This window comes from Microcaecilia unicolor, chromosome 4, assembly GCF_901765095.1.
Source record: "Microcaecilia unicolor chromosome 4, aMicUni1.1, whole genome shotgun sequence".
In the NCBI taxonomy this organism is placed as follows: domain Eukaryota; kingdom Metazoa; phylum Chordata; class Amphibia; order Gymnophiona; family Siphonopidae; genus Microcaecilia; species Microcaecilia unicolor.
Genome location: NC_044034.1, coordinates 121,069,519 through 121,076,646, shown reverse-complemented (window position 1 = coordinate 121,076,646; position 7,128 = coordinate 121,069,519).

Here is a 7,128-nt window from a genome sequence, read left to right as displayed (position 1 = left end):
GTGAGGTTGCATAATCCTGCTCAACCTGTCGGCCAGACTGTTGTTTACGCCTGCCAGATATGTGGCTTGGAGAAACATACCGTGACGACGAGCCCAGAGCCACATGGTGACGGCTTCCTGACACATGGGGCGAGATCCGGTGCCCCCCTGCTTGTTGATGTAATACATGGCAACCTGGTTGTCTGTCTAATTTGAATAATTTGATGGGACAGCCGATCTCTGAAAGCCTTCAGAGCGTTCCAGACCGCTCGCAACTCCAGGAGATTGATCTGTAGACCTTGTTCCTGGAGGGACCAGCTTCCCTGGGTGAGAAGCCCATCGACATGAGCTCCCCACCCCAGGAGAGACGCATCCGTAGTCAGCACTTTTTGCGGCTGAGGAATTTGGAAAGGGTGTCCCAGAGTCAAATTGGACCAAATCGTCCACCAGTGCAGGGATTTGAGAAAACTCGTGGACAGGTGGATCACATCCTCTAGATCCCCAGCAGCCTGAAACCACTGGGAAGCTAGGGTCCATTGAGCAGATCGCATGCGAAGACGAGCCATGGGAGTCACATGAACTGTGGAGGCCATGTGGCCCAGCAATCTCAACATCTGCCAAGCTGTGATCTGCTGGGACGCTCGCACCCAGGAGACGAGGGACAACAGATTGTTGGCCCTTGTCTCCGGAAGATAGGCACGAGCCGTCCAAGAATCCAGCAGAGCTCCTATGAATTTGAGTCTCTGTACTGGGAGAAGATGGGACTTTGGATAATTTATCACAAACCCCAGTAGTTCCAGGAGTCGAATAGTCATCTGCATGGACTGTAGAGCTCCTGCCTCGAATGTGTTCTTCACCAGCCAATCGTCGAGATAAGGGAACACGTGCACTCCAAGTCTGCGGAGCTCTGCTGCTACCACAGTCAGGCACTTCGTGAACACCCTGGGCGCGGAGGCGAGCCCAAAGGGTAGCACACAGTACTGGAAGTGACGTGTTCCCAGACGGAATCGAAGATACTGTCTGTGAGCTGGCAGTATCGGAATATGCGTGTAAGCATCCTTTAAGTCCAGAGAGCATAGCCAATCTTTTTCCTGAATCATGGGAAGAAGGGTGCCCAGGGAAAGCATCCTGAACTTTTCCTTGACCAGATATTTGTTCAGGGCCCTTAGGTCTAGGATGGGACGCATCCCCCCTGTTTTCTTTTCCACAAGGAAGTACCTGGAATAGAATCCCAGCCCCTCTTGCCCCGGTGGCACGGGCTCGACTGCATTGGCGCTGAGAAGGGCGGAGAGTTCCTCTGCAAGTACCTGCTTGTGCTGGAAGCTGAAAGACTGAGCTCCCGGTGGGCAATTTGGAGGCATGGAGGCCAAATTGAGGGCGTATCCTTGCCGGACTATTTGAAGAACCCAACGGTCGGAGGTTATAAGAGGCCACCTTTGGTGAAAAACTTTCAACCTCTCCCCGACCGGCAGGTCGTCAGGCTCGGACACTTTGATCTCGGCTATGCTCTGCTGGAGCCAGTCAAAAGCTCGCCCCCTGCTTTTGCTGGGGAGCTGTGGGGCCTTGCTGAGGCGCACGCTGCTGACGAGAGCGAGCGCGCTGGGGCTTAGCCTGGGCCGCAGGCTGTCGAGAAGGAGGATTGTACCTACGCTTACCAGAAGAGTAGGGAACAGCCCTCCTTCCCCCATAAAAACGTCTACCTGATGAGGTAGATGCTGAAGGCTGCCGGCGGGAGAATTTGTCGAAAGCGTTATCCTGCTGGTGGAGCTGTTCTACTACCTGTTCGACTTTTCCCCCAAAAATGTTATCTGCTCGGCAAGGGGAGTCCGCAATCCGCTGCTGGATCCTATTCTCCAGGTCGGAGGCACGCAGTCATGAGAGTCTGCGCATCACCACACCTTGAGCAGCGGCCCTGGACGCAACATCAAAGGTATCAAATACCCCTCTGGCCAGGAATTTCCTACATGCCTTCAGCTGCCTGATCACCTCCTGAAACGGCTTGGCTTGCTCAGAAGGGAGCTGATTCACCAAGTCCGCCAGCTTCCGCACATTGTTCTGCATATGGATGCTCGTGTAGAGCTGGTAAGATTGAATCTTGGCCACGAGCATGGAAGAATGATAGGCCTTCCTCCCAAAGGAGTCCAAGGTTCTGGGGTCTTTGCCCGGGGGCGCCAAAGCATGCTCCCTAGAACTCTTAGCCTTCTTCAGGGCCAGATCCACCACACCAGAGTCGTGAGGCAACTGAGTGCGCATCAGCTCTGGGTCCCCATGGATCCGATACTGGGATTCTATCTTTTTGGGAATGTGGGGATTAGTTAGTGGCTTGGTCCAGTTCGCCAGCAATGTCTTTTTCAGGACATGATGCATGGGTACTGTGGACGCTTCCTTAGGTGGAGAAGGATAGTCCAAGAGCTCGAACATCTCGGCCCTTGGCTCATCCTCCACAACCACCGGGAAGGGGATGGCCGTAGACATCTCCCGGACAGAGGCGGAGAAAGACAGACTCTCGGGAGGAGAAAGCTGCCTTTCAGGGGAGGGAGTGGGGTCAGAAGGAAGGCCATCAGACTCCTCGTCAGAGAAATATCTGATGTCCTCCTCTGCCTCCCATGAGGCCTCATCCTCGGTATCAGACACAAGTTCACGGACCTGTGTCTGAAGCCGTGCCCGTCCCGACTCCTTGGAACCACGGCGGGAGCGTCGAGAGGTGGACTCCGTGGCCGGCAGCGGCAAAGCTCCCTCCCCTGTCGTCGGGGAGTCCACCTGGGAAGCAGCCGAAACCGGGGGACCTCACCCCGAGCAAAGGGCCAGCTGTCGCTTCACTCGACGGCACGGGTGGCGCAGGCACCCCCGGTACCGGAGAAGGGCGCAACAGCTCTTCCAGGATGCCAGGAAGAATGGCCCGGAGACTCTCGTGCAGAGCGGCTGTGGAGAAAGACTGAGAAGCTGGTGCGGCCGTGGAGGTCAGAATCTGTTCCGGGCACGGAGGCGGTACCGGGCTGTCCGGGGTAGAGCGCACTGACACCTCCTGGATGGAAGGGTGAGTGGTCCTCCCGGTGCCGATGCCTGCTGGGTGCTGACTCCCTAGGCAACCCAGAGCTCCCGGTACCAAGACGGGAAAGGTGACTGGTGACGATGCTTCTTCGACTTCTTCGAGCGATGCATGTCACCGGAGCTCCCCGGTACCGATGAGGAGGACGTTGAATCCAGACGTCGCTTCCTCGGGGCTGGGGCCGAAGATGGTCGATCCCGGGGGGGCTGTTCCGCAGGAGCCCTCAGGGCAGGAGGAGACCTACCCGAAGGCTCACCGCCACCAGCAGGGGAATGGACAGCCCTCACTTGTACTCCAGACGAAGCACCACCGTCCGACGACATCAGCACCAGCGGTGGTCCCGGTACCGCTGACGCACTTTCGAAGCCTCGGTACCGACGACGCAGGAGGAAGATGCCTCGATGCCGTCGACGCGATCTCCGATGACTTCGGTGCTGCCGACGCCGATGCACCCGACGAATCTCGAGATGCTGTTGCTGTCGAAGCGCCGGAGAACAGAACGTTCCACTGGGCTAATCTCGCTACCCGAGTCCTCTTTTGCAAAAGTGCACACAGACTACAGGCCTGCGGGCGGTGCCCAGCCCCCAGACACTGAAGACACGAAGCGTGCCTATCAGTGAGTGAGATTATCTGGGCGCACTGGGTGCACTTCTTGAAGCCGCTGGAAGGCTTCGATGACATGGGCGGAAAAATCGCGCCGGAGAAATCAAAATTCGTGATGACAATAGGCACCGAGAAAAAAAAGGGAGAAAAACCCGTACGGGAAAGTGAAAGGATACTTACGTTGGGAAAAAGCTAGAAATACGGGAAAAAAGGGAACCTACTCTCTTTTTAAAAAAATTTTTTTGAACAAGCAGCCTGCTTGTCCTCGGAGAATTGATTCTCTGAGATACCTAGCATTTGTACATAATTCCTACATTCTAATAAACTCCACTTTATTTTTGGTTGTTTCAGTTGTTTGTACATACACCTTTTAGTTAACCAACAAGAATCATCTTCAACACAGTGCTAAACCAAGAACATTGACAGATCATTTTATTAGCCACGACTAGGAAAAAGTGCCATGAAATGGTGTCATGAATGGAAAAGGGTAATACTATTAGATTTAAAGATGTATAAAGACATACTACCCTTCTATAACATTAATGCAGTTCCAGTGCCAAATGGTGATTGTTCCCAAATATATACAGAAGTCATTCTTTCCAAAATAGTCTCTAGATATGCCCGGACAAAATAAAAAGGTGAAAAAGTATATAATAATGCAGATGTTTAAGAACTGAAGCTTGGTTTTTTTTTTCTTCTTTTAAACCACCTGATCCTTTTCTATATACAAATGCCAACTGAGTCAGTATCATGTTGACCATAATAGACCACCTTGGATTTAGGCTTCTCAAAACAATACAAGTAGTTCTGTGAAACTTCTAGTTTCTCAGAGCACTGCAAGTTGAAGCCCTCTGATACTCCCTTTTCAACTAACATAAAGGACAGGTAGCAGATCCTGTTGCCAGGGTACATGGTTTTCTAACTACAGCATCTCCTACAACTCATAGTGGCAGAAACAGATTCGTACTGATGCTGGTGCCGAGACTGCAGGCCAAAGTGCATAGCCAAGTTGTGCTCAAGCCCCATATCGATAAGTGGGAAGTCATAGTTCATCCACATTGGGCAAAGTGGCACATATAGAGAAGGAATTGGGCCCATACTGAGAGGACAGTTGTGGTACGGGGGATGCACAAAGGGATAAAGGGGCACTTGAGGCTGGTGTAAATTCTGAGGGACAGGTCATCAGATGACCAACTGTTGCAGCTTCCTAGCCTCTCTCTTCAATTGGAGGACCAATTTTCTTGAAACCCATTTTTCCTGTCTTTCCCCCCCCCCCCCCCCGGGCTAAAGTCTAAATGTGATTGGCCGATTTTGAACCTTATATTATTTTCCATTAACATCACATTGTTACCTAAAGAGGCATATTTTCAAAGCACTTAGCCTTCCAAAGTTCCATAGGTTTCTATGGAAGTTAAGTCTACCCAAATAGCACAAGATGGCGACTTGTATGAATGCAAATTGAATTTGTATAAATACAGAACAGTTGCAACAAAATGATGTATAACTAGCATATATTTCTTCAAACTATAGACATAAATGATAAATTACACCAAAGAGTGGTAATTTACACAGGCGATGCAGCACTTATGCACACCACACGGTATGTGCTTGGCATCTAAGAAAGCTCTCAAAATCAATGTTCAAAAATAATCTCTTATCCTGCTTTATACATCCTAATAGGAAAAAGAGATTTATAAAAAATTTACAAGTGAAACCCCAGTTTTCTGGAGCTTCTGCAACATAAAAGGAACCTGTTATAAGACTCAATGGAAAACAAATCATTAAAAGTGTTTTTTGAGGAGTCTGTTTATCCACCCCTCCCTAGACCTCCGCGGAACCCCTTTCCACGGTGAGATGAATTGGGGTCCAAAGGAGTGTCTTCGGACACGGAGGTGTAGGGGGGGTGGCAGAAGGCGCAGTTCAAATCTAATTCCCATGACCACAACTTTCTGTCTTCTAGGATCTAGGTGAATCTTTGGCCATTTATGTTCCCACATAAAGTCTACATGAGTGAAAGATAATTTACTTATGTGTATAGTATTTATGTGTGGCAGTTTAAAGAGAATGAAGAGATTGAAACTGAGACTGGAGAAGTTTAGTGATAGAAATAGTCTTTATTCTCACCAAATGAATCTGCCAGCTGTTACACACATCAGTCAAATTCTGGGTTCAACGGACCGTAGCTTCGCCTCCTGGGAGCGTTGGGGAAAGAATCTGATTTTAACTCAGATTCACACCCCTTATATAGTATTTGCAGTCCATACAACTCAATGGAGAAAGACTTTTTTTTTTCTAATTTGTTTTCATCTATGAATCATACTTAACTGCAGGTCAGGTGCACACCTGCCCCTCCTTTCTGAGATTACTTCTTAACGCCAATTTCCGGACTTGTAAACATCTTTCCTAATATAGAGAGATCAGTTTCTTTGTATCTTGTGACTCTGGGAGCCATCTTATAAGGACAGACTCCATCTTATGAACCAAACTTTTTACCATTTCTGCCATTTATTCCTTCATCGTAACTCTTACACTGAATTTGAAAGTTGTACCAGGTTTCAATAAGACTCACCAAGCAGTCCTGCTCTTGCAGGCTCTCAGCTATAAGGCCATCATCTGATTTTCAGGCCTAGTCAGTGCTTTTCAGCAGTTTAAGCTATGTAACTTGGCCCACCACTATTCCAGTGGATGGGTCTCAAGCTGGGGCACATATTAACAAAAGTCAGCACTATATTTGTCTTCTCTCTCATGTAAAGTGCTCTCAGCCACCAAACAGACATACCTTTTTCCAGTCTATTTTGGCCACTTGGTAACAGGAAAGATTAAGACAGATTTATTACAATTTTGATTTGATAGCCTATTTGTGTTTGGATCAGTAAGTGACTTTACAAGTACCTGTGCCAAATCACCAAATATATTGTGAAGAACAGTAAAGAGAAAGATTGAAAAAAAAAACCACACCAAAGCTCTTGCATTTTTACAAAGAATTTAAATATATCACCTATATACAAATCAAAACAAACTACAGTGTTAAATATATTTCACATAAATCGATTCTAATAAAGAATTGTCTACTCAACAAAAAATATTCTTAATCACAAAAGCTCTATCTGAACACATGCAATGTTACTTATTAAATTTATTCCAATGAGCAATATTTCACCCAAAATAATTATACACATATGTCCTTGTTAATTGAAAATTACCAAAGCTTCTCACCCCCTCCAGAAAATACATTCGGCATATGTGACACTCTAATAATAGTTATACAAGTGAAAAATGACATAAAGCCACCATTTAGTTCACTACAAAATATAGCCTTTTAGAGTAATACTTAAAACACCAGCCTGGAGCAGTAACTCCCTTATTTATAATACACTAGTTTCCACTAGTTATTGACTACTAGGTTCATATTTGTCCATTCATCTGTATTTCTGCAATTCTGTGCACCCCTGGTCATACTACACGACAGTAACAAATGTGTAGCAATCAAAAACTAA